Source organism: Myotis yumanensis, unplaced genomic scaffold (genome assembly GCF_028538775.1).
Source record: "Myotis yumanensis isolate MYYU_CA2020_CCGP unplaced genomic scaffold, mMyoYum1.0.hap1 SCAF_21, whole genome shotgun sequence".
Taxonomy (NCBI): domain Eukaryota; kingdom Metazoa; phylum Chordata; class Mammalia; order Chiroptera; family Vespertilionidae; genus Myotis; species Myotis yumanensis.
This window is the reverse complement of record NW_027223772.1, coordinates 16,291,120-16,318,983: the sequence shown is the minus strand read 5'-3', so window position 1 is coordinate 16,318,983 and position 27,864 is coordinate 16,291,120.

Sequence of the window (27,864 nt, the reverse complement as noted above, 5' to 3'; positions counted from 1 at the left end):
CCACAGAGCTGCAAACTGGATGGTCCCGCTCTGACCTCTGGGCTTCCTGGCTCTTGGATCTCTAGGGAGGTGCTAATCTAGCCTTTGCCTGAGGCTACCCAGCGAAAGTCTCCCTGCAGGGCTTGGGCGGGGCGGGTCCCATGGGATCAACAGGGCGGGGTTAGCAATTATGGCTGCTCTCAGTCTTGCCCTCAGAGACTCTGCTTCTCAGTGTCCCATTAATTGCTGCAAGCCCCTTCGGAGAGAAAGCTGCCCTTGGGTTCCGACCGATGCCAGACAGTTCCGCTTCTCCCGTATGAGTCTGGGTCCCTAGAGACTCGCCTGGAACTGGAGCTCAGAGCCTGAGACTCCCTCCCGAATGAAAACAACAACCGCGCCCTCAGCCGCCAGCCCGCTCCGCACGCACCTCCGCACCTTAGTCTTTCACCTCCGCACTGCACCTCCTCTGAGTCTCGGTATGCTTTTTTCTTTCCTTCTAGTTGTAGAATTTCCACTCAGCCAGTCTTCCTGTGGTTCTGGATGACATCCGTTCCGTCTTTTAGTTGTATTTTTGAAGTGGTTGTGCGAGGCAGCAATCTCCAGTGGTTACCTATGTTGCCATCTTGGTTTCTCCTTTGGCAGTTTTTGAACTGAGTTGTTATGTTTATGTAGTTGAGTTGTAGGAGTTATTTCTGTATTCCAGATATTTATTGCTTAATAGATGTATGCTTTAAAAATATCTTCTCCCATTCTGTGGAGTTTCTTTTCACTGTTTGAAAGTCTTTTTATACACAAAATTTTTAACTTTGAGAAAGTTCAATTTGTCTATTTTTTGTTTGTTGCCTGTGTTTTGGTGTCATATCAAAGAAATCATTGCCAAATCCAGTGTCATGAAGATTTCCCCCTAGGTTTTCTTCTAAGAGTTTCATAGTTTTAGCTCTTACAATTAGGCCTAAGTATCGTTGCTGATCAACTTCATCCTATCATGTTGCTGGCATATCCCAATGGAGATGGCTTCTTCCAACAAGACAATGGGCTATGCCACGGTGCTCGTATTGTGCAGGAGTGGTTTCAAGAACATGAGGGAGACTTTACCTTGCTTAGGTGGCCCCCACAATCACCAGATCTCAATCCAATTGAGCATTTGTGGGACGAAGTTAAAAGGCAGCTGGTTCCACAACCATCAAATCTCACAGAACTGGACAGGGCTATTCATCAGGCATGGTGTCAGATTCCTCACATCGCCTTTAAACACCTCGTGGAGTCAATGCCAAGAAGAATCGCTGCAGTATTGAAGGCAAAAGGTGGCCCAACGAAGTACTGATGGGGTGGTCACAATAATCTGGCCACTCAGTGTATATATATGTTAATGTAGAGGGCTGCCTGGGAGGCACCTAGGCATTTTCTTATAATTATTGTCAGCTGAACTCAGAGCATAGGCAGACACGCCCTGGGAACATGCTTCCCCAATAAGGCTGGACATGTTAATCAGGCAGGGGCGGAACTAGATATGTAAATCTAGACCTTTAAAATAAACCTGCTGTGTGGCTCAGGCCGCTTTGCCGCCTCTCCATCAGAGAGGATGGCGCCCGCCTGGCCCCAGCTTAAAATCTTTTTCTGCATCTTGGTCTTTCTTTAATTTCTTAATCCCCAGCTCCTCCGCTCAAGAACCTGTCGTTTTCCCGTGCGGGTCGCGGGGAACAGAAACAGCCCACCGCATGTTAATGCTCACCGGAGGACATTTTTCCATTGCTTTTCAGGGAGAATGGAGGGAAAGGGATTAGGAGGAGAGAGAGAGGGAAAAAAAACACACATCGACGTGAGAGAGACACATCGATTGGTTGCCTCCTGCACAGGCCCAACCAGGGACAGGGAGCAAACCTGCTGCAACCCAGGTACATGCCCTTGACCAGGAATCAAACCTGGGACCCAGAATGCATGGGCCGATGCTCTAACCACTGAGCGAGCAACACTGGCCAAAATGTATTTTAAGAAATGTTTATTTTCTATGCACATTTCTTTTAAAATAAATTCCTGGGCCTCTTTTCTTCTTCCTCCTCATCACTATCAGTGACCTTGGCTTGTTGGATGCTGAAGGGAGTTGATGCAGGGAGGTTCAGACTCTCTCCAAATCTCCAAGTCCAGCTGAGGCATGGGTTTAGGCACCCTTCCCCTGTGGCTGTGGCGGTTATAGTAAGAGGTCCCATCCATGCGCTCACCACTCCGAGAATCTTCCCTGTGTGCATTCATTTGGAAAGTCTTTGAAAGAATGGCCTCTATTTGAAGCTGAAAACATAGCCTCATGTTTTTGGTATCTGTCTTCATAGTCACCAAGGCATCCTGGCATTGGACTTGGAGAATTTCCATAGCCAGAGGGAGGCCGCCTATAGGGCATATGCTTATGAATGAAGCTACTATAAACATTCATACACAGGTTTTCATGTAGACTTATGTTTTCTATTCATTTGGATAAATACCAAGATGCGTTATTGCTGGATCATATGGTAAGACAGTTTCAGTTTTGTAAGAAACCGCCGAACTGTCTTCCCAACTGGCTTACCATTGTGCATTCCCACCAGCAGTGAATTAGGGTTTCCTTGGTTCCACCCTCACCAGCATTTAGTGTTGTCAGTGTTTTGGATTTTGGCAATTCTGATACATGTGTAGTAGTATCTCATTGTTGTTTAAACTTGCAATTCCCTAATGACATATGATGTGTAGCATCTTTTCATATGCTTCATTGCCATGTATATATCTTCTTCAGTAAGGTGTCTGTTCAGGTCTTTTATCCAATTTAATCAGGTTGTTCATTTTCTTATTGTTGAGCATGTAATATTCTTGAAATAAGTGAACAGATTGGTGGTTTCCAGTGGGTGAGGGTCGGGAAGGGTGTGTGAGGGATAAAAGGCAACATGAGAGACCCTGAGGTCATGGGAATGTTCTGTCTCCTGCTGTGATGTGTGAATGAATATACATGTGATAAAGTTGCACATAACTAACACATAACTAACACATAGTGAGCACATGTAAACCTAGCGGGATCTGAGTTAAACGAGTGGCTTGAATCAAAACTAGCTTCTTGGTTATGATATTGTACTATAGTTATGAGGAATACAACACCCTTAGCTGGTTTGGCTCAAGGCTAGAGTGTCGGCCTGTGGACTGAAGAGTCCTGGGTTCGATTCCAGTCCTGAGGGTGTGCAGGAGGCAGCCAGTCAATGATTCTCTCTCATCATTGATGTTTCTATCTCTCTCTCCCTCTCTGAAATCAATTTTTTAAAAAAAGAAGAAGAAATACAACATAAATATAAACTGAGAAAATATGATGTGGCTTTAATTCGATGAGTAAGGCCTTAACCCAAAGTGCTCATTTCTGTTAGAGATAAAAGAAACTTACAATATTAAAATACATATTTGAACATGAAAAACATACAGATAAAAGTAATACCCCAAAAAAATATACAAGCATATATTTCTTTTCATTTTAAAAACTGATAGTTTATGATACACACGGTTTCTCTCTTTTTAATTTTTAAATTGGCTTTAGGTTGGGAGAGAGAGAGAAATGTGAGAGAGAAACATCAATCAGTTGTTCCCAAACACACCCCGACCAGGGATTGAACCCACAGCCTGACATGTGCCATGTGCCCTGACCAGGAATCGAACCTGCCACCCTTTGGTGCACAGGATGACACCCAACCAACTGAGCCACTGCAACCAGGGCTACACCTGGTTTCTTATGAGCATATGTTTTTATGGCCGCACAGTACCCCATGGTATAAGTATGCCAGACTTTGTCTCCATCGATAGGCATTTAGGTTGTTTCCGGTCTTTTACAAATATACCAGGACAGCAATAAATTTCCTGTTCATCCTCTTTGAGGCCAGCATAGTTTTGTTCCTGGAAAGGAGACATTTCAGTTGGTAGGAGTCTCTGAGTTAATATTGCGTGGCTGTTCAACAATGTAGCTGCTGGGATGGGAGTTGTTAGGGTGCCTCTCCAAGTTGGATGCTCCTGCCAAGACCTCCCCACTGTCCTGAGGTGTCCAGTGGCAGGAGGTTCTCCTACTTGAGCCAGAGCTGTTCTGAAGGGGGCATCCCATTAGGGTGATCATCCAACATTGAGATTGTCTGCAAAAATCTCTCCTCCTCCTGCCCTTCAGAGTGCTGACGTATTCCCCAAATTTATCTATAAATGTTAAAAAATTCCATCTGGCTTTTTTTTTTTTTTTTAAAGAAACTGATAAGTGTAGTAGAATCAAGAGTCCAGAAATTAACACACACCTTGTGGTAAGTTGATTTTCAGCAAGTGCTCCTGGAACAATGGGAAGTCCACACACACAAGAATAAAATTAGAACCCAGCCTCACACCACAGAAGTAACTCAAAATACATCAAAGACCTAAATGAAGGAACTCTTAGGAGAAAACATACGTGTAAATCTTTGTGACCTTGGATTAAGTATGGTTTCTTAGATATGATACCAAAAGCACAAGCAAAAACCCCCAAGAGAGGTAAATAGGATTTCATCAAATTTAAAATCTCTGCTTCAAAGAACAATATTAAGAATAGAATGGGAGAAAAAAATGTCAAAGTAATATCTGATAAGGGTCAAGAATCCAGAATCTGCCCTAACCGGTTTGGCTCAGTGGATAGAGCATGGGCCTGCGGACTCAAGGGTCCCAGGTTCGATTCCAGTCAAGGGCATGTACCTTGGTTGCAGGCACATCCCCAGTAGGGGGCGTGCAGGAGGCAGCTGATCAATGTTTCTTTCTCATGGATGTTTCTAACTGCCTCTGCCTTCCTCTCTGTAAAAAATCAATAAAATATATTAAAAAAAAAAAAAAAGAATCCAGAATCCCCTGAGCACAGGTTAACTTGGAAGTCAACCATCAAAACCTGATGTCACACCAGGGCTGGGGTTGGCATCCTGGCGCCCTCTGCTGGCCCCTCACAGGTCTCTGCACCTGAGGGCCACAGCTGGGCCAGGGCTTGGAGGGAAGGGTTTTCACTGGAGACAGGAAGAGGAAAGGTTTAGGAGACAGGAGGAGGAGGAGAATACAAAAGAGACATGGAGGGCCTGGGGGGGGGGGGGGGGGGGGGGATTTTCCATGCACAAACACTGCTCTTTAATAATGATACTGTGATAAATGGCTCACCTGTCCAAATTTCAAATGACAGACTAGGAAACAGAAGCGTGGTGAAAATGAGACTTTTAATAATATTCTCTAGAGTGGGCGCCCATTGTACAGGATCACCGTGGACCAGGGGACACAGCCTATTTATTTAGACCCTCCTCCAGTTCCTCATTGGCTGAGGACTATTTGGTCACCTGTTTCCTAATAGGTCGCCCAGGTCTTGCTGTCTCCCATTGGATTATTTTTTAAAAATGGGCAGGGGCCTTTTCTAGTTGCCTCCACCTCCCTTTGTCTAGGGCAGTGGTCGGCAAACTGCGGCTCTCGAGCCACATGCGGCTCTTTGGCCCCTTGAGTGTGGCTCTTCCACAAAATACCACGTGCGGGCGCACACGTACAGTGTGATTGAAACTTCATGGCCCATTGGCAGAAGTTGGTATTTTGTGGAAGAGCCACACTCAAGGGGCCAAAGAGCCGCATGTGGCTCGAGAGCCGCAGTTTGCCGACCACGGGTCTAGGGGAATCTTCCTAGGACATGTGCTATTGGCCATGTGTACAGCTCTCACCCTCTCCCCACCCTCCACATCCTGTTTGCTCTGGGGCAAGCATGTCAAACTTGGGCCGGCGGGCCGCATGCCTCATTTACTTAAAGGAGACATGCGGCCCGCCAGCCTCGAGTTTGACAGCTTGCATCTGGGGAAATTCAGTAGCCACCTGGCCACATGCTGTTTCTTTTCTATGAAGATGAATCATAGAGGCATGCTTCCTACAAATTCCCCCCTCTTTTTCTTACACTGATTCTATCTTCATTAGCTGTTCTAGAAATCTGTTGGCTTTCTTAGAGGAAGGGAGAGGGAGAGACAGTCTACACAGGTTCCTTCATTGCCAGCATCAGAGCAGTTGGAGTGGTGAGAAGCATGTCTCAGGGTTGGCCCATCCATTTCTCCTCCAGTTGGCCCATCGTCCTTGCTCTGCTCATGTCTGTCTAATTGCTTAACACAACCCCTCAAGGATGTTGGCTCTGAATTCTGTCAGGGAAAGGGGGTGTCAGGTCTCTTAACTGCTTCCATGCTGAGGGGAGATGAAGGTTTCTCTCAGAGCCAAGAGATCCTTGCTCTCTATCAGAAGGATGATGAGGTCTGGGCACGGAAGGAGGTGGGGTTGTGACTTGGCGGAGACAAACTGTATTATAAAATTTAGTATTATTGAGCAAAAATTAGAACAGCAAGAATTACAACAAATGGTCTGGTGGAAGGAAAAAAACAACATTTCAGTTCTGATAACTCCCTATTGAAATAGAGTTTTTCTCCCTAAAATCACCCTTATTTTTATTAAAGAGCCAAATTAAGACCAATTTACCTATTGCATTAAGTCTAGTTTCAATTTGGCCTGACCATTTGCATAAACACAACAAGAATGGTAATTGACTGCCTTTACTGGAATTTCATGATTGAGTCTCAATGTGTCCCTCAGGGCAGAGAAGCCCAGCCATCCAGCTGCCATCAGGGTTGGGTGAATTCCTCACCAAGATCTGTACCTGCAGCAACTCTACTCATGGGCCTGCACCCTAGGCTTCAAGGCCCACCTGAGCAGCCCTCCTACGCATTGCAGTGTAGTGTGCATGGGAGGTTGGGCAGCTCTCCCCCCACTGCGACCAACAGCCAGCTATGGCAGGGTGTGGGCCTGAAGCTCCAGCGCCATCCATTTTCAGGGCTATCGAGCAGGATACCTGGCCTTCTCCATGGCACTCTTATTGGCTTCAAGTCTCCAGAGTCCAGACATGACTCTTTTAAACATAACACTCCAGGCAAAGTTTTCGGTCAATAAAACCACCATTGGAAACCAGTCTTATTGAATTTATGCAAAGAAATGTATTGCCATGATTAACTAATTAAGGACTGTCAAATTTCAGAGGGATGATATAGGGAGAAAAATACACCAACTTGTTTACAGTGGTTCTCAACCTTCCTAATGCTGCAACTCTTTAATACAGTTCTTCATGTTGTGGTGACCCACAATTTCATTGTTACAAATTGAACATAATTAAAGCATAGTGATTAATCACAAAAACAATATGTAATTATATATGTATTTTCCGATGGTCTTAGGCGACCCTTGTGAAAGGGTCGTTTGACCCCCAAAGGGATCGAGACCCACAGGTTGAGAACCGCTGCTTTAAGACCATCTGATTTTCCTTACCAGACCTTTCCATGGACTCCTCAGAAGATGTAACATTTTTTTAAAAAATGCATTATAACAAAACAGCAACTGTCTCCAAATGACAAGAAGAAATTTAAAATGACACAGTTATGGATTTCATTATAATGCAAACGACATGGGTTCTTGTCCTTTCTGCCAAACACAGCATTCGCAATGTTATAATAATAACCATTAGTTATAACTGAAAGCATATCAGAATCTAGTTTAATAATAAGCATACATAAATGGAATGTAGTTATTATTTCTTTATTTGACAAAGGTTCCTATGTAACTTCAGTATAAAATTTTCCTTCATAAAGAGAAAACAAATCCTTGAGGCATTCCAGAGCCTATTGGAATGACCTAAAGTGAACTCTAGGTCAAAAATTTTTTTCTTAAAATTTAAACCCTAGGAAGGCTGTCAAACCCATCTACCAAAAGACTAGATATCATTCAAAGCGGCAAGAGGGTGTTAAACACAAACGCGAGCTAGTGAAACTTCAGGTCCCACAATAAGATCACTTTGTTAAAGTAATAAGTACTTGATTAAAATATCACAATATATAATTATTCCAATAATTTATAGAACTTTTGCTTCCTAGGCAAATACAGGAAAAACCTTTTCCCTTTTAACAGAAAACTTTTTCTCTGGAAAAGGTCTAAACAAATTCTGTATTAGTCTACTTTAGATTCATCTACCTATAATTTCCCTTTAAGAGTTCTCTTCACAATCCTTCTATAATTTCCACAAATCTTTATTCATTTAGCTTAATTTCCTAACTATTTCAATAATGCATCTTATGCCTTCTATTACCAAAACCATATAATTTCTTTTCAATTAGCTAGAATTTTTAACTCTTAGAAACCTTAAATTTTAGGAGGCAAGTCAAGTACTTAGCATTTCTCAGATTAGTAATACATTCACACTTTTGAGGTTATTTTTCAAATAAAATACAAAACATATTCAGTTAATAGATTCAAATCTATCCTCTTGATTCTTCATACAAGGAAAACTCAGATTAATTAATGTTTCAGTATCCTGTTATTTCAAAATACCTAGACATTTAAAAGTTTTACTAATTAACCCAGCAAACTCCAAAGTTTTAAGTTACTAAAAACTTGGAAAATTCTGAAAAAGCTTTATCATATAACTTTTACTTTTGTTATATTTATACAACTTTGAGATTTTAAAGCCAATTATTATTATCGAAGGCATTTTCTTGGAAAATTTTGTAACAAGGTTGAAAGGGCGAAAGCTAGGCCCTCCACTTTGCCCCAGGGTAAAGGCTACGCCCTCCATCTTGCCCCAGGATAAGGGCTACGTCCTCCATCTTACCTTGGCCACATGCTTGGCAAGGAGCTTCTTCCCGGAAGTCTAAGACTCTGCTAGCCACACCCAGGAACAAGACATCGACTTGCGCCTGGCCAATCAGCAGAGCACAGTCCTTTCTCCTCCCCTTACTCCAACCCGCCCTTTAAAACCGGTCTCTAGGCGGGGTTCTGTCTCTTGGCCACTTGGCTAGCCAATGTGTCAGTGAGTCTGGTGGACGGGGAGCTCAAGCTAGCTTGAAATACAGACTCTTATGCTTTTGCATCGGATTGGCTGGCTCCCTGTTGGTTTCTTGGGGATCCTGAAATCTGGGCATAACAAGGATTAACTCACTGGCCTTCAGTGGCTTTAATGTGAAAGTACTATTTTATTTTATTTTACTTTATAAAAACAGGAGTGCCCCCCTCCTGCTATTTTGCAGCCTGCTGGAGGTTACTTCTACAGATCTGTTCCTCTCAGTGTTATAGGCAAAAACAGAACATTGGGGACTAGTTATGGTCATGGGAAATATTAATCATGCTCTGTTAACCATGATTACCCTTTCTGTTTAAAAAAAGGACATACCAACCTGGCTGGGAGTCATACGTGCCCTTCCCCCCATCCCCTCCTGGCCTGGGAGTCAACATTGGAATGTGGTCCATTCTCATTCAGAAACTGCCCATTGCCGTGGAAACATTAACCTTGTTGCCCAAACAATGGAGTCCCAACCCAGACAGCATTGCCCACTTCCCCATGCCTGTAATCCCTACTTTTCCATGTAATCTTTGTCCCTATATTTATAAACTAAAGAGCAAACTAAAGTCCCCAAGAGATAGAAAGCCAAAATTGCATTACAGACACACAGACAGAAATCTCACTAGCTAAGAGTTTCTGGTGGGTGAAGCCCTGAGAGGGAGAGCAGGAAGAGTCGCCAAGATTAAGAATTCTTGGCAGCTGCTGGGACGTTCCTGCCATCTCTGTCACGTGTTCAGCCCCACCACACATAACTGGGCTTCCCCAAAGTGGGACTCACCCCATTCTTAAACAAATTAAACCAAAGAACAAAGAGACACAAAACATCAACTGAAACACTCTTATACAGGCACGCACAACGCACTAAAAGTTTACACCACAGAATGCCCTGCATTAAAAAACAAAACAAAACACCAAAGCAGAGCAATGTCTCCTGTCCCTGGTTCGGGAACTGCCCTCCCCAGAACCTCAGCATTCTCCAATGGACTATTTTGGGGGAATGTGTTCCCTAGACCTAGAATTTCTGTTTCCCATCCTCGGCAGGTCCTTTGCGACCGTTCATGCTCAGCCTCCCATACTGGAGAGGTCCCTTTCTGGCCATTTCCCCTGTGGGAGATGGAACCGCAAATCAGAACTCCACACTCGCGTTATGTCCCAGACCTTTCCCAGTCACATGTACCCGACCACCAAAATGGCACTTAGTCCAATTTACCGTTTTGGCCCAGCATGTGGCCTGCCTGGTTGCAGCATATATCCCCCTTGCGCCATTTTCACCATCTTCCAAAGAGAAAGAGTCTCGGGCCTATTCTATGGCATCCACGAAGAGATGGGGCTCAGGCCAAGAGGCCACCCAAATTCAGGTGTGGCACCTCCCCTTAAACATCCTTTCCCTCTCCATGGGTACAGAAGTCCAAGACACGCCCCCAAATTGTGAGAAATGGCTCACCTGTCCAAATTTCAAATGACGGACTAGGAAACAGAAGTGTGGTGAAAATGAGACTTTTATGACACTCTGAGAGCGGGTGCCCATTGTACAGGGTCACCCGTGGGGCAGGGGACACAGCCTATTGGACCCTCCTCCAGTTCCTCATTGGCTGAGGACTATTTGGTCACCTGTTTCCTAATAGGTCGCCCAGGTCTTGCTGTCTCCCATTGGGTTATTTAAAAAAATGGGCTGGGGCCTTTTCCATTTGCCTCCACCTCCCTTTGTCTAGCCAGGGGTGGGCAAACTTTTTGACTTGAGGGCCACAATGGGTTCTTAAACTGGACTGGAGGGCCGGAACAAAAGCATGGATGGAGTGTTTGTGTGAACTATTATAAATTCAAAGTAGACATCATTACATAAAAGGGTACGGTCTTTTTTTTTTTTTTAGTTTTATTCATTTGCCCACGGCTGGTAGGCCCTAGATTCTTAATCTACGGGAATCTTCCTGGGACATGTGCTATCAGCCACATGCACAGCTCTCACCCCCCCCCGCCCCCCCCCCCCCCCACACACACACATTCTGTTTGCTCTGGGGAAGTTCAGTAACTGCCTGGCCACATGCTGTTTCTTTTCTGTGAAGATGAATCATAGAGGCATGCTTCCTACAATACCACCACCACCACCAAGTGTCTTAGCTTGGGCTCTCATAAAGAAAACCGGAGACTGTGTGATTTAAACCAGAGGTCGCCAACCTTTCGGATCTCACGGACCACCAGTTGGCGACCGCTGATTTAAACAACAGACGTTTAGTTTTCACCATCCAAGAGGCTGGAATTCCAAAAGCAGTGTCAGCATGGTGTGTTCTGGTGAGAACTCTTCCTACCCTGTAGACAGCTGCCTTTGAAAGGGCGAAGACTACGCCCTCCATCTTGCCCCATATCTTCCATGTTGGGGCAGCAGCCATGTGCTACCTTCTTCCCGGAAGTCTAAGCCTCTGCTAGCCACACCCAGGAACAAGACACCGACTTGCGCCTGGCCAATCGGCAGGGCCCACAGTCCCCTCTCCTACCCTGACTCCACCCCCTATTAAAACCCTGTTTTTTCCCATGGCGGTCACTCTCTGCTTCCTGCCGCTGTGTCGGCAAGGTGGGGGAGTCGAGCTAGCTCGAATAAAGGACTCTCTGCTTTTGCATCGGACTTGGCTGGCTCCCCTGATGGTCTAATGGGGATCTTGAAATCTGGGCTTAACATTTGGGGGCTCGCCGGGATCCCCAACACCATCGAGGGACCCCCCCAGTCTGGAGGGCCTGACTGACCGCGGTAGGTGTCTGTGTCGTTGTGTGTTTTGTATCTGTCCTGTGTGAACTCACTTCTGAAATCTGTATTCGCCCGCAATGATCTTAAGTGGACGCACATGAGAATCAAGGGCGGGAGGAGTCGGGGGACGCCTCAGTCCTCCATCTGGAGGGGTGTAGTTTTGCTTCTGCAGAGTCAGAAGGTCTGTAGGAACCCCCTCAATCTGAGACAGGCGGGTCGCTCCCGCTGGTTGGTGCGCAGCCACTGGTTGGCTGGCAGCCATCGTTTTCGGTTTTTGCTTCCATGGAGTTGGAAGATTGTTTTGGTTTCGCTTCCATGGAGTTGGAAGGCTGTTCTTTGGGGCCCTCTTGTTTGTCTGTGTCTGTGTTTTTCTGTTTTCTGTGGACTTACTGGACGGATGTTATGGGATGGACTCAGACTGCTCCTTTGGGTATTGTGATTGATCAATTCAAGGAGATTGGGGGAGGCTGTAGAGCTCCCTCAGGAGTTGGGAAGTTGTTATTGTTTAAACTCTGAATGAAAGTATGCGAGTGTGGAGGGAGGGGGCCTGCCCTCTCCCCTCCTTTGTGTGGCTTCAGGACTTAGGTCAGGTGGGCATCTGAGTAATGATCTGTGAAAATAGGTCACCCCCTTCCCAAGTAAATGCATCCGAGATTTCTGTGCACATGTAGAGGGAAAAGGCCAGTTTAAAAATGAGTGTGCATAGTTTTGAGCTGAACTTGACCTTTTGCTGTGTACAGAATAAAAACCGGAGACTGTTTTGGCCTTAAAAATGGCGGAGATGAACCTGACAAAGAAATACAGGCTGGTTTCCCAAGGCAATTTAAAGTAGCTCTTTTGAAATTTCCCGCCCTAAGGCAAGTACCACCAGGAAGTTGATAGTCAAGTTTACATGTGAATAGCTATGGATTTGCTTCTTGACTTCCCCAGCAGGAAAATTGTGACCATTTTGAAATTTAGCAGCTATGCCAGGCTTATTGGCTGGAAACTTAAAACTTTTAAGTTCAAATCATCTAAAAGTATTGAGATTTATAATACTGAAATGTTGATCTGAGTATGCCTAGTATGAAGTCTAGATGATAGAAGTTAATCTATTAATTGAAAATGCCTTATATTTTATTTGAAATGTATCCTTAAATGTAAAAGTATTGATTTGAAAAATGCTAAGTATTCAATTTGCTACCTAAGATTTAAAGCTCTGAAAGTTTAAGGTCTCTTTTCTTTTTTTTTTTCTTTTCTTTTTTTTTTTTTTTAAATCTTTATTGTTCAGATTATTACATTTGTTCCTCTTTTTTCCCCCCATAACTCCCCTCCTTCCAGCTCCCACCCCACCCTCCACCCTCACTCCCCACCCACTGAGTTCATCCGTAGGTGCATGATTTTTGTCCGGTCACTTCCCGCATCTCCCACACCCCTTTTCCCCCAAGAATAGTCAGTCCATTCCCTTTCTATGTCCCTGATTCATTATAGTCACCAGTTCATTCTGTACATCAGGTTATTTATTCACTTGATTCTTAGATTCATTTGTTGATAGATGCATATTTGTTGTTCATAATTTGTATCTTTACCTTTTTCTTCTTCTTCCTCTTCTTAAAGGATACCTTTCAGCATTTCATATAATACTGGTTTGGCGGTGATGAACTCCTTTAGTTTTTCCTTATCTGTGAAGCTCTTTATCTGACCTTCAATTCTGAATGATAGCTTTGCTGGATAAAGTAATCTTGGTTGTAGGTTCTTGGTATTCAGCACTTTGAATATTTCTTGCCATTCCCTTCTGGCCTGCAAAGTTTCTGTTGAGAAATCAGCTGACAGTCGTATGGGTATTCCCTTGTAGGTAATTGAGCCTCTTTCTCTTGCTGCTTTTAAGATTTTCTCTTTGTCTTTTGCTCTTGGCATTTTAATGATGATGTGTCTTGGTGTGGTCCTCTTTGGATTCCTTTTGTTTGGGGTTCTCTGCGCTTCTTGGACCTGTAAGTCCATTTCTTTCTCCAGGTGGGGGAAGTTTTCTGCCATTATTTCTTGAAATAGGTTTTCAATATCTTGCTGTCTCTCATCTTCTGGCACTCCAATGACTCTGATATTAGTCTGCTTAAAGCTGTCCCAGAGGCTCCTTACACTATCTTCACACTTTCGGATTCTTTTTTCATTTTGCTTTTCCAATTGGGTGTTTTTTGTTGAATCTTTGGTTTGATTCTTGTGCTCCTCTGGTCTGCTATTGGGTATAATATTCTTTATTTCAGTCCGTGTATGCTTACTTTCTAATTTCTTTATCGTAGCATCGAGGGTCTCATTAGTTTTCGTGAGGCTCTGCACAAATTTATGGCAAGCCCTCAAAATTGTAATTCTTAGCTCCATATCCTCCATTTCTGTCATTTTTTTGTTTCCGCATCTTTTATGCTTTCTTGGTGCACCCCCTTGTGGTCTCTGTGCGCAGTCTTGTTCTAGCCAAGCCTTAATTGTTGTAGTTAACACTAGAGGGATTTGACCACCAGGCCGACTGGCAGTGGAAATCAGCTGTGGGAAAACTTCAGTCCTCAGGGGAGGCGCTAGTCCAGCCCTTGCCTGAGGCGATCGGCAAATGGCTGTGCGCAGGGTTTGGGCGGGGCGGGCTCAACAGGGCGGGGGGAGGGAGCAGCTATGGCCTCTCTCAGTCCGTCCCCAGGGGCTCTGCCTCTCTGTCCCAGCAATCGCTGCAAACCTCGGAGGGGCCGTAGCCAGACAGTCCCGCTTCTCCCGTTTGAGTCTGGGTCCCTAGAGACTCGCCCGGATCTGTAGCCCAGAGTCTGAGACTCACTCCTGATTGAAAACGACAATCGCGCCCTCAGCCGCCAGCCCGCTTTGCGCGCGCACCCTCACCACCGCACCGCCGTACCTTTAAATTTTCCACACTGCGCCTCCGCTGAGCGTTGGAATGCTGTTGTTTTTGCTTCTAGTTGAAGAGTCTCTCCTCAGCCAGCCTTCCCGTGGTTCTGGTTGATGTCCGCTCCGACTTTTAGTTGTATTTTTTAAGTGGTTGTCCACGGCAGCAGTCTCCGGTCTTTACCTATGCCGCCATCTTCCCCATCGGCTAAGGTCTCTTTTCTTGCCATTAAAAAGTTTAAAGCTACACCCTTTTTTAATGGAGGGAGGGGTAGACACGCCCTTCCCCTAGCATGCAGGTAATCCAATTCCCCGCCAGCAGCCATCTTTAGGAATGTTAATTTGCATTTCAATGGTTACACCTTTTGCTAGCCGACCTTCCCAGAAAAGGTCAAGCAGCCAAAAGGTGGCTCCTTTGAAATCAGCTTTCTGCCAGTAGTCATTTTTTAATACCTACAAGTTCGCTACTCAGTTTCCCCGGGCAGAAAAAAACATGGTTTAAAGTTAATTATTAGATTTTAAAATTTATTCTTAAAGATATAAAAGTGTAGTTAATCAAAGAACTACTAATATTTGACTTGTAAGCTCTGAAAGTTTAAAGTGCAAACTGAATCGGGAGAAATTAATTAAATATCTAATGTATAACTTGTTTTTGAAAAAATAAAATGTGTTTTCTCTTAAATAATTAGAAATTCAAAATATGTTACTCATTGTTCTGATTAAAAAAGAGGATTAATTTTAACATCTCAACTGAATTTTTAATACAAAAACCAGTTTAAATTTAATTGATATTCTTTAACACTACGGTGTCGGGTGAATTTCCCGCCAAAATATAAGATGGCGGTTCGCATACACAGGTAGGTATCTTTGTGAACGGCAAACAAACAAATATTTGGTAATACGCAGTTACAATCGGCCCGAGTTTACACGTTTCCCGCACTCCACCGCAAATCTATATGAACGGAGTTAAGACGGCTCCCGCGGTGTACGTGCAATTCACGCGAGCCGACTTAACTCGTTTCCCGCAATCCAAGTGTTAAGATAATTATAAAAGGTATAAACAGCTAATGAGATTTCTGTTTGTCTGAAATATAATGTTGGCCATCTATCTTTTAGGAATTTTGGTTTGCTCTTCCCTTGTTTATTGTGAGAATAAGGAAATCATCTTTTCTGTCAGAGAACAGTTTAGACAGCCACTCTGAGCTGTGTGACTTGGCAGCCGCCATGTTGGCAGCATGGTTTGCCACTCCCCTGGGGGCCGCCATCTTGAAACAGCAAAGGCCCCTCCCTCTGACTTAGCCAATCACACAAGGAATGTCTGCTCACTGAGGCAGGATGGGATTTCAGGGGTGGAGCTTTAAGGCGGAGTTTTATGGGGCAGCAAGTGTGCTTGCCTCTCGGATTTATTTTTAAGCTAATCTCTTAAATCTAGAAAACCCTGCTTTCCTTAAACTAAGGACAATTAAAAGTTATGTCAAAGTCTTTAAAAGGGACTGATAGCAGTAATCCAATTTCTAAAGTATAATTATTTCAGGTAGAAACTGTGGTTTCATACTGATCTTGAAGGGCATATTTTTCCTTTGCCTGGGAGGGACAGTGCAGCTGTTCCAGGGTCGGGAGAGCTCCAGCTAACTTGCCAACTCAGTGTTCGGGAGACCCAGGATATGCCTAAGTTTAACCTAGGTTCTAGATAATGTGTTTACCCAAAGCTGTGGTTTGGATTGCATGCTGTCTCTGCTTCTGTAAATTGATCTGTCCTTATTGCTTAAATATGTATCTTTGTTGTTTAAAATTGTTTAGTGAAATTTCTGTGTCTCTTAAAAAAATTTGAATGTATTGTTAATCTGAAGAATATTAATTATTTACATGTCACCTAAACATTAAGGCTAAAAGTTCTAACTAACTGGAAAGCATGGCTTTGGTGTGATGGAAGGAAAAAGAAATGTTGAATAAATAATAGGCCAGTAAGCTGGAACTGGTCACTGGTGGTGGATTGTGAGAAGGGCTGGACACTGCCTAACTTCTCCTTCCTTGGTACCCCTGAAACATCAGAGGGTACTTCTGGCCTTGATTTTCTTGGTTTTTGGTTTTGGATTTGTTTGTTTGTGATGAAAACCGTTTCTATCTGAATGAGACATAGGTCAAGAATCCTGTCCTGGGATGTGGGAAAGAAAGGCCCCCACATCTGTTCCTGTCAGGCCCCCATCAGGGGACTTGGGCGATGTTCCTGTTATCTGCTCAAGAGCCCAAGACTGTAAAGATACTTGTTCACTGAAAAGGTGTAAGTATAAATGTTTATTTGATGTTTGTAAACATCTCTGTCTGTTTGTTTGCTGGGAACTTTGATTTGCTATGTGATATTCTGTGCTGGGTTGGGATTTTGGAATTCTGGGGTAAATTTAAAAGGTATTTGTGGCTTTTCTAGTCTGATTGGGACATTTAAGAGTGGGGCTCACAGTTCCTCAAGGCAAAGATTTAATGGGCCCTTCCCCCTGCCTGTGCTGAATTAGATAATACAGGCCAGTGTCATTTAGCTTGCTGGTTAAAGGAAGACAATGGGCCCTGAAATCTGTAAAGATGGGTGGAAATGAAGCTGGTCAAATGTACTGAAAGGGTTTTGTACCTGTTGCTGCTAGCAAAGGAGAGGCTGATATCTTCTAGTGTACTCCCTTGAAAAAGACCTGGTTGCTGCTCTGCCACAAAGGGCACAAGTAACGCAGGTAATAACCAGGGCTATTGGGCAAATTGAAAATTACATTATGCTTATAGACCCCAGAGTTCAGGGCAGGTAGAAAGGAACCATGGAAATTGGTGGGGACTGGGTGGCTCTCCTATCATGTTTAGCAGGCCACCCCCTATCATTCCTAACCTTAAAGCTGACTTTCTTGCTGCAAGAACTATCTCTTTCCTTGAGAGGGCTCCAGAGGGCACACGAGGACATTTGGCCGCGCCTCGGTGCCACCCAGGAGATCGGCCCAACCCCAACTCCTCATCAGCACAGACCAGGAGATTGGGTCTATGTCAAAAGGCACCGCCTGGAGACCCTGGAGCCACGTTGGAAGGGTCCCTACACCGTGGTGCTGATGACCCCCACCGCTCTCAAGGTAGACGGCATCGCGACCTGGGTCCATCACACTCATGTCTGGTCAGCGGACCCATCCGTGATCCGGGAAGACTTCGTCACCAAATGGAGTGTCGATCGAGATCAACGCAACCCGCTCAACCTCAAGCTATGGCGTGCTCAACCTGCCCGATGCTGGTAACATTGAATAGACTTAGATAATGCTTGTGTCTTCATGGACATGGCTCCAAAAAGACAAGGACAACATAAGAAGGTCAGGAATAGACTTTAGTATCACATGTTTAGTAGCAGAAGATTTGGCTGCCTGAAGCGGCCATGATGCCAATATTATGTTTCATTGTATTGATATGTTATATTGACCTTTAATTAATTCTCTTGCAGGTTTGAATGTATGTTGGCTGTCCTGGAAGGGAACTTTGTGGGGTGACCCCCAAAAGTAAAGGAATTAGCAAGAAAAATCAGAAAACCTTAGAGCAGATCAGCATGTTTTTCTCCTTATATAATTCCTCTGAAATCTGGCAATGCTAAATAAGTCATGGCAATACATTACTTTGGATAGATTCAATAAGACTGGTTCCTAATAGTGGTTTTATTAACATAAAACTTTGACTGGAGTATCATGTTTTAAAGAGCCCTGTCTGAGCTCTAAAAACTTGAAGCCAGTAAGAATGCCACGATGAAATCTGGTATCCTGCTTGGAAGCCCTGAAAATGGCTGGCGCTGGAGCGTCAGGCCGATGCCCTACCATCACTGGCGGTTGGTAAGAGTAGAAGGGGAGCAGTAAAGATGCCTCTGTGTCCCTGCGGAACCCCCACACACTCTGGGCCGCAACAAGTAGGAGGGCTACTGAGATGGGCTTAAAGCCTAGAGTGTGGGCTCAGGTGGAGTTGCTACAGGTGAGGGATTCACCTAACTCAGCAGATACTGAAGGCAGGCCTGATGGCAGCTGGATGGCTTGGCTTCCTGGCCCTATGGGGCACATTAAGATTCAACCATGAGATTCCAGCAAAGGTGGTCGGTTACCATTCTTGTGTTTATGCAAACATCAGGCCACATTGAATATAATAGATAAATTAATCTTAATCTGGCTTTTTAATAGCCATGAAGGAATTTTAAGAAGAAAAATCCTATTTCAATAGAAGTTGTTAAAGCTAAAATGGTTTCTTTCCCTTCCAGTGGACCATTTGTTAAGCGTATAGGGATAGTTCAGTTGATAGTTCTGTGTGCCCACTACAGGCCTCTAGCAACGGTGAAATAGAAATGCAGTCTGTCTCATGATTGAGCCGGAAGTTCCAAGACAAAGGGGGGAATGAAAGGGAGAGGACTACGCCCTCCATCTTGCCCCATATCCTCCATGTTGGGGCATCAGCTATGTGCTACCTTCTTCCCGGAAGTCTAAGCCTCTGCTAGCCACACCCAGGAACAAGACACCGACTTGCGCCTGGCCAATCGGCAGGGCCCACAGTCCCCTCTCCTACCCTGACTCCACCCCCTATTAAAACCCTGTTTTTTCCCATGGCGGTCACTCTCTGCTTCCTGCCGCTGTGTCGGCAAGGTGGGGGAGTCGAGCTAGCTCGAATAAAGGACTCTCTGCTTTTGCATCGGACTTGGCTGGCTCCCCTGATGGTCTAATGGGAATCTTGAAATCTGGGCATAACACCTTCTCCCTGTGTCTTCACATTGCAGGGAGAGAGAGGCAGCCTGGTGTTTCCTCCTCTTCTTAGGAAGGGAAGGTGTTAGGAGAGAGCCCAGGATCAGATGCATGCAGACCTGTGATGAGAAAATGGACTCCCCCTGGCATTTCTAACAGATCAGCGTGCCAGACACAGATACCGGCTTCTCCCTGAATCAACACGACCCCCACACAGATACTGACTCATTCCTGAATACCCTGCCGACCCCCTGTAGCGGGAACTTCCTCAGCTGAATACCTCAGCTCATGTCCCCGCCCCTCACCCAACCGCAGTATAAAAAAAGCGCCCCCCTCCCTGTTGGCGTGAATTCACGTGCCCTGTCTTTGGGGTCTGTGGGTCTCCCAGGGATGCAATAAACCTTTCCTTTCCTTTCCTTTTCTTTTCTTTTCTTTTCTTTTCTTTTCTTTTCTTTTCTTTTCTTTTCTTTTCTTTTCTCTTCTGATTCACTCGACTCTTTATTTCTTACACCGCCTCCTGAGCCACCTAACCTAACAGAAGGGACTATCACTCTTGGATTAGGGCCCCACCTAATAACCTTATTAACTTTTATCACCTCTGCACAGGCCCTGTCTCTCAGTAGAGTCTTATTGGAGGTTAGGGCTTCAATTGTCAATTTTAGGGGGACACTATTCAGCCCATAGCAACAAGAACAATAGACATTAGGAAGTATGCTTTTAGATATTTAATAATATGCTCTCCTGTTTTTGTTTTTTTAAAAGCCTTGATTTGCAGGATTTTATGATTTCTCCACTCTTAATTCCCCTGCAGCCATTTCAAGTTGCCAATGGCAACTATACTGAATGGCCTTGGAAACAGATGTGCAGTAGCAATCATTTTATAGTATTGACCCACAAAGATAAATAAGTGTAAATCACCTTCAGAGCACAGTTACAGCAAAATGTAGCAAAGCAGTTGGGAAGTGAAGGGTCTTGTGGCTTTACTATCACCTATTATTGTGAGTGTATGTGACGGAGTGTTCACTGGAGGCGGAGTTTAACAGTGGGCTCTGGCATGCCTGCAGATTTCACAGGATTCTGGGAGCGAGTGTGGCTCACCTCCAACTCACACCAGTGCTATGCTTTATTACTATCGTTATTTCCATAATCATTAGCTGTCATTTGTTGAGCACCTCCTTTGTTCTAGATTATGTTTAAGTTACTAGCATTTATCTCATTTAATTTCTACTAAAGCCCATTTTTCAGACAAGGAAACCAAGGTACAGAGTTAGAATAATTCAGTCATGAATTTGAACTCCTAAGCTCCGGGAGGGGGGAGGGGAGCTCTCACTCCCACTCATCACCACCCTCATGTCTTTCCCTGCCTGTGATCCCTCCTGGGTCCCAGCCACCACGGCAACTCTGGCTGGATCTCCAAGGCTGTGCTAAATTCTCCCCGTGTGCGCTCCCCACCTTTCAGGCTCTTAACCAAACTGCCGCTGTGAAGAACTGTGGTGTTTCAGGCTCGCAGGTGGGAGCCTCTTCCCATCTTGGGAGGCTTCTGCATCGTGTGAGTCTTGATGGAAGGCAGTCAACGTCCCATGTTGACGCCCAACAAAGGGGCAGATGCTCACGCCTCTGAGCATCTGAGCTGGAATGTTTAAGATTTCAACACAAATCATCCTTCTACAACCCCTTTCCCATATATGCACTTTAAGTAATGCACATGCATAAATTACATGAAACACACATCCACCCTGCCCCGTGGAGGCAACCCAAGTCTCATCCATTTGCCACATCCCAGTTCAGGAGCTATGGGTGATTTGTGACCTCAGTCAGGTCTGGACACAGCTTCTCAAAGGACAGTGACCGCTGGTAAAAGAAGAGTTTAATTACCTCAACATTTCCAAAATACAATTGTCTAAATGAAACTGTAGTGCATGACATAGAAATCACCCTAGAAATTTCAGATAGAAAGGAGTTTGATACAGAGAATTATTACTTGCAAAATCATGGAAAGGGCTGAAAAAGTCAAGGTCAGTGGGGCTATATGACTGGACCTCAAAGTCATGCTACAGCAGCTCTAATCCAGAGAACAAAAAGCCGCAGAAAAACATTGTCAAAGTCACAGCTCCCCAGGCCCATGAAATGGGTGAAAACTGGAAAAAGTTTACATCAGCCAGAGCCTGCACATCACACACCACCGCGCCAACAGAAGGGTACCTCCTCCTTTCTGCCTTCCATCTCACGCAAGCTCAGCTCACGGGCAGACCCATGTCCATCCAGGACCCCGAGAGCAAAGGCCTCTGAAATCTCGTGTTTACCCTTCAAGATCTTGCAACACAGGGTGGAGGACACATGTTGTGAACTATATGGTGAGTGAAAATAGACAGTGTCTAGCTTGCAATGATAGAAGATAATTCTTGCAACACAAATGCTGTTGGTATTTTTTAAAAATATATTTTTATTGATTTCAGAGAGGAAAGGAGGGGGAGATAGAAGTATCAGTGATGAGAGGGAATCATTGGTTGGCTGCCTTCTGCAGGCCCCTACTGGGGATGGAGCCCACAACCCGGGCATGTGCCGTGACTGGAATTGAACCCGGGACTCTTCAGTCCACAGGCCAACTTTCTATCCACTGAGCAAAACCGGTCAGGGCAATGATATTTGTATTTTTGACATGAAAAAGTGAGCAGGTTTACAAATCCTCTTCCCAAAAATCATCTATAAAAGCTGGGGGAAACTATCAAAACAGTCCAAAACAACTATTTCAATGCTTAGAAATTCACCAAGTGCATATGTAAAACTAAGATGTGTTTATTCAGCTATAAACAGCAAAAGTTTGTGATGTTCTTGCTTGAAGAAGCTGCCACCAGTTCCCATTACTGTGGTTCAGTAATTTGATTTCACTGCCAGAGCGATCTCACTTGATTTGGAGTTTTGTCACTTAAAGTACATCACGTTGGCAGGGGCCAGGGAAGGCCAGCAGCTCTTCTAACAGTTCAGGGCTGTTTTGAGCAATCAATGCACCAGAAGAAAAGTTGGGGTTTACTAGGGAGTTCCAGGAGGTGAGACAGCGTAGGGGCCTTGATAAACTTGCCACATATCCCAGATTGAGCAGAGGGCGTTAATGAACAGGGGAAAGACTAAAGCAGGCTGAAGACATAGACACGGCCAACAGAATTGGCTATATGAAGAGAAGAGGCAAGAGATCCTAACGGGATGTGCAAGCCAGGGTAAACTTAAAAGTCACCTGAGTTAGAAGGTGCTCCCCGGCCCACACAGAGACCCATCAGCAGAAGGGGGAAGCCTCCTTGGCTCTGAACATAATCTGACTAGCCCTTGGCCAAATGCTAAGATATGCAGTCACAAGTACAAGCCTGGGATGCAATGCTTAAGCATAAAAATAAACACACAAAAAACTGAGCAGATACACCAACAGCCATTCATTGCTGGGAGACAGAGCTCACAGACCAAAGAAAAGCAACAATAATGCATGATGGAGGGGAATTGAATCCAGAGTTGCTACAATATATTATCTCTTTAACAAAGCATCTCAAGACACGCAAAGGCACAAGAAAGTCTGGCTCATACTCAGAAAAAGGGGAATCAATAGCAATTGGCTCTGACATCCCCAGATACTGGATTTAGCAGGCAAAACCTTCAAAGAAGCTACTATCAAAAAGTTCAAAGAGAGGAGGAACCAAGATGGCGGCATACATGCTGCCCCCCACAGCAACATTAAAACCACAACTATAAGACAAAACAGCTATCATCCAGAACCACAGGAAGGCTGACCAAGTGGAAGTTCTACAACTAGAAGGAAAGAAAAAAGCACATTGAGACCGAGTAGGAGGGGAGCGGCGCCAAGAACAGAGGTCAGAGGCACGCGCGAGGCTGCTGCACCTGGCTGCGCGGTTTCTTTCAATCGGAAGGAGATACAAGCTCTCCAATGCACTGAACTCATTTACGGTGAGACACTGGGGTCCCAGGCTCCTACGGGAAGAAACAGGACTGTCCTGCAGCGGTAGGAAAGCGAGGGTGACTTTCTCACAGAGCTGCTCTCGGGGATCATTGTGGCGGTGGGGGCGAGCTGCACTCGGGGAATCGTGGAAACGCGGAGACGTGAGGACACCATTGTTTGCTAAGCACTGGTGTCTCCCTGAGACCCCGCCCCACTCAATTCACACACCCTCCCAAGCTGTGATCGGCGGCACAAAGGAGGCACCTGAGCTTCTGCAGCCGAACAAACTGCAGCTGGATCAGAGAGCTCCAAAACTTCCAAACTACAAACAAAGCAGAGAAATCTGTTGATATCGCTGTAGCAGTTCTTATAGACACAGCGGGTCCTCACAGTCAGCCAAAAATGCGAAGACAAAGAAACATGTCACAAATGAAAGAAATGGAGGAAAGCAAATGAAGGGAGGACATAGAGTTCAGAACCACAGTTATAAGATTACTCAAGAAACTTCTACGAACCTCCGAGGAACTTAGTGAGAACTCCAAGGAACTTAGTGAGACCTTCAAGGACCTTAATGAGAATGCCAAACAAATGAAAAAGGACCAGTCAGAAGTTAAACATACACTGACTGAAATAAAGAATAATATACAGAGATCCAACAGCAGACGAGAGGATCCCAAGAATCAAGTCAAAGATTTGAAATACGAAGAAGCAAAAAACACCCATCTGGAAAAGCAAAACGAAAAAAGAATCCAAAAATATGAAGATAGTGTAAGGAGCCTCTGGGACAACTTCAAGTGTACCAACATCTGAATTATAGGGGTGCCAGAAGAAGAGAGAGAGCAAGATACTGAAAGCCTATTTGAAGAAATCATGACAGAAAACTTCCCCTACCTGATGAAAGAAATAGATTTACAAGTCCAGGAAGTGCAGAGAACCCCAAACAAGAGGAATCCAAAGAGGACCACACCAAGACACATCATAATTAAAATGCCAAGAGCAAAAGACAAAGAGAGAATCTTAAAAGCAGCAAGAGAAAAACAGTTAGTTACCTACAAGGGAGTACCCATACGACTGTCAGCTGATTTCTCAACAGAAACCATGCAGGCCAGAAGGGAGTGGCAAGAAATATTCAAAGTGATGAATAGCAAGAACCTACAACCAAGATTACTCTACCCAGCAAAGCTATCATGTAGAATTGAAGGTCAGATAAAGAGCTTCACAGACAAGAAAAAGCTAAAGGAGTTCATCACCACCAAACCAGGATTATATGAAATGCTGAAGGATATTCTTTAAGGGATAAATACCACATGATCTCACTCATTTTTGGACTATAATGAACAACATAAACTGATGAACAAGGATTGATCCAGAGATGGAGAGGCATTGATTGGACTGTCGGGCCTTGGAGGGAAGGTATGGGAAGGTGGGGGTAAGGAGGAGAGATCAACCAAAGGACTTATATGCAAGCATATAGGCCTAACCAATGGACATGGACAACGGGGGTAGGGTGGGGGGGGCGGTGAGGGCATGAGCGGGGGGTGGGTAGGGGATAACGTGGGGATAAGGACACATATGTAATATCGTAATCAATTAAAAAATGTAAAAAAAGGACAAAAACAAAAAAATGTTTGGAAATTAAGGAATTTGTTTTCAATTATTGCACTGCAGTTGGAATTTATGAGTAAAATAAATTAAATAAACTTTAAGAAAAAAAAAGTTCAAAGAGCTAAAGGAATCCATATTTAAAAAACCAAAGGAATGCAATACAGCACTGACTCAACAAATAGAGCATCTAAATAATGACATAGAAGTTACACAAAAGAACCAAATGGAAATTTTTTAATGAAAAAGTAAAATAATTGAAATGAAATTTTTACTAAAGGGGCTCAAAGGCAGAATTAACAATGCAAAATAAAGGAACAGCAAACTTTATAGATCAATAAAAAATGTCCAATCTGAAAACAAAGAGCAAAAAAAACTGAAGAAAAATGAAGACAGCCTCAGGCATCTCTGAGACAAGAATAAGTGTACCAACATAAGTTGATGGGAGCCTCAGGGGAGAAGAAAAAGAGAAAGGGGCAGGAAAATATTCAAACATATCATGGGCCAAATTTCTGAAATTTAATGAAAAACAATCTACAACTACAAGAAGGATAAATACAAAAAGATCCACATCTAGACACTTTATAGCCAAAATGTTGAAAGCCAAATAAAAAATGAAAATATTGAAAGCAAGAAGAAAAAGACATACACTTAAATAATAATACAATTAACAGATAACTTCTTGTCAGCAACAATGGAGAGCATATTTAAAGTGCTGAAGGAAAAGATTGCTGAACAAGATTTTGATATCCAGCAAAAAGTATCTTCTAAAAATAAAGATTGCCCTGGCCGGTTTGGCTCAGTGGATAGAGCATTGGCCTGTGGACTGAAGGGTCCCGGGTTTGATTCCCGTCAAGGGCATGTACCTTGGTTGTAGGCACATCCCCAGTAAGGAGTGTGCAGAAGGCGGCTGGTTGATGTTTCTCTCTCATCGATGTTTCCGACTCTCTATCCCTCTCCCTTCCTCTCTGTAAAAAAAATCACTAAAATACATTAAAAAAAAAGATTAAGGTGCCTCGTTGCGCAGTAGGTAGCACGTCAGTCTCATGAAAATAAAGATTAATTAAAGCTTTTTCAAGATAAATAAATCTCGATTGAGAAACCAAGATGGCGGCATAGGTAAACACCAGAAATTGCTGCCTCGAACAACCACTTCAAAAATACAACTAAAAGACAGAACAGACATCACCCAGAACCACAGGAAGGCTGGCTGAGTGGAAATTCTACAACTAGAAGGAAAGAGAAAAGCACACTGAGACTCAGAGGAGGCGCAGTGTGGAAGTAAAATACTAAGGCACAGAGGCGCACTCGGAGCGGGCTGGCGGCTGAAGGTGTGGTTGTCTTTTTCAATCAGGAGGGAGTCTCAGGCTCTGAGCTCCAGTTCCAGGCGAGTCTCTGGGGACCTAGACTCATACGGGAGAAGCGGGACTGTCTGGCATTGGTCGGAACTCGAGGGCAGCTTTCTCTCGGAGGTACTTGCAGTGATTGCTGGGACACTGAGAAGAGAGGCCTCTGAGGCAGGATGAGAGCAGCCATAACTGCTCACTCCGCCCGCCCTGTTGATCCCCTGGGACCCTCCCCACCCAAGCCATGCACGGAGGCGTTGGCTGGATAGCCTCAGGCAGAGGCTAGATTAGCACCTCCCTAGAGCTCCAGGACAGAAGTTCTCCCACTGCAGACACAGCTGATTCTCACAGCCAATTGTCCTGGAGGTCAATTCCTCCCAGTGATACCTTCAACAATCAAGGCTTAACTACAACAAGACTGTGCACAAAGACCACAAGGGGGGGCAACCAAGAGTGTCCTCCTCAGGTAATTGGGGAGGCTGAACCACTGGGCCCTAGAGGACACTTAGCACAGAAAACCACTTTACCAACACAAGGAAGCATAAAAAATGTGGAGACAAAGAAACAGGATACAAATGACAGAAATGGAGGAAAGCAAACTGCTGGATATAGATTTCAAAACCACACTTGTAAGGTTTTTCAAGAACTGTCTAGAAGCCGCCGATAAATTTAGTAAGACCCTTGAAAAGACTGGTGATACCGCCGATAAATGTAGTGAGATCCTCAAGAAATCTAGTGAGACCCTCGATGTTGTGATAAAGGACCAACTAGAAATTAAGCATACACTGACTGAAATAAAGAATATTATACAGACTCCCAACAGCAGACCAGAGGAGCGCAAGAATCAAGTCAACGATTTGAAATACGAAGAAGCAAAAAACACCCAACTGGAAAAGCAAAATGAAAAAAGAATCCCAAAATACGAAGATAGTGTAAGGAGCCTCTGGGACAGCTTCAAGCGTACCAACATCCGAATTATAGGGGTGCCAGAAGAAGAGAGAGAGCAAGATATTGAAAACCTATTTGAAGAAATAATGACAGAAAACTTCCCTTACCTGGTGAAATAAATAGACTTCCAAGTCCAGGAAGCGCAGAGAACCCCAAACAAAAGGAATCCAAAGAGGACCACACCAAGACACAGCATAATTAAAATGCCAAGAGCAAAAGACAAAGAGAGACTCTTAAAAGCAGCAAGAGAAAGAAAGTCAGTTACCTACAAGGGAGTACCCATACGACTGTCAGCTGATTTCTCAACAGAAACTTTGCAGGCCAGAAGGGAGTGGCAAGAAATATTCAAAGTGATGAATGCCAAGAACCTACAACCAAGATTACTTTATCCAGCAAAGCTATCATTCAGAATTGAAGGTCAGATAAAGAGCTTCACAGATAAGAAAAAGCTAAAGGAGTTCATCACCACCAAACCAATATTATATGAAATGCTGAAAGGTATCCTTTAAGAAGAGGAGGAAGAAGAAAAAGGTAAAGATACAAATTATGAACAACAAATACACATCTATCAACAAATGAATCTAAAAATCAAGTGAATAAATAATCTGATGAACAGAATGAACTGGTGATTATAATAGAATCAGGGGCATAGAAAGGGAATGGACTGACTATTCTTGGGGGGTGGGAAAGGGGTGTGGGGGGTGAGGGAAGAGATTGGACAAAAATCTCGCACCTATGAATGAGGACAGTGGGTGGGGAGTGAGGGTGGAGGGTGGGGTGGGAACTGGGTGGAGGGGAGTTATGGTGGGAAAAAAGAG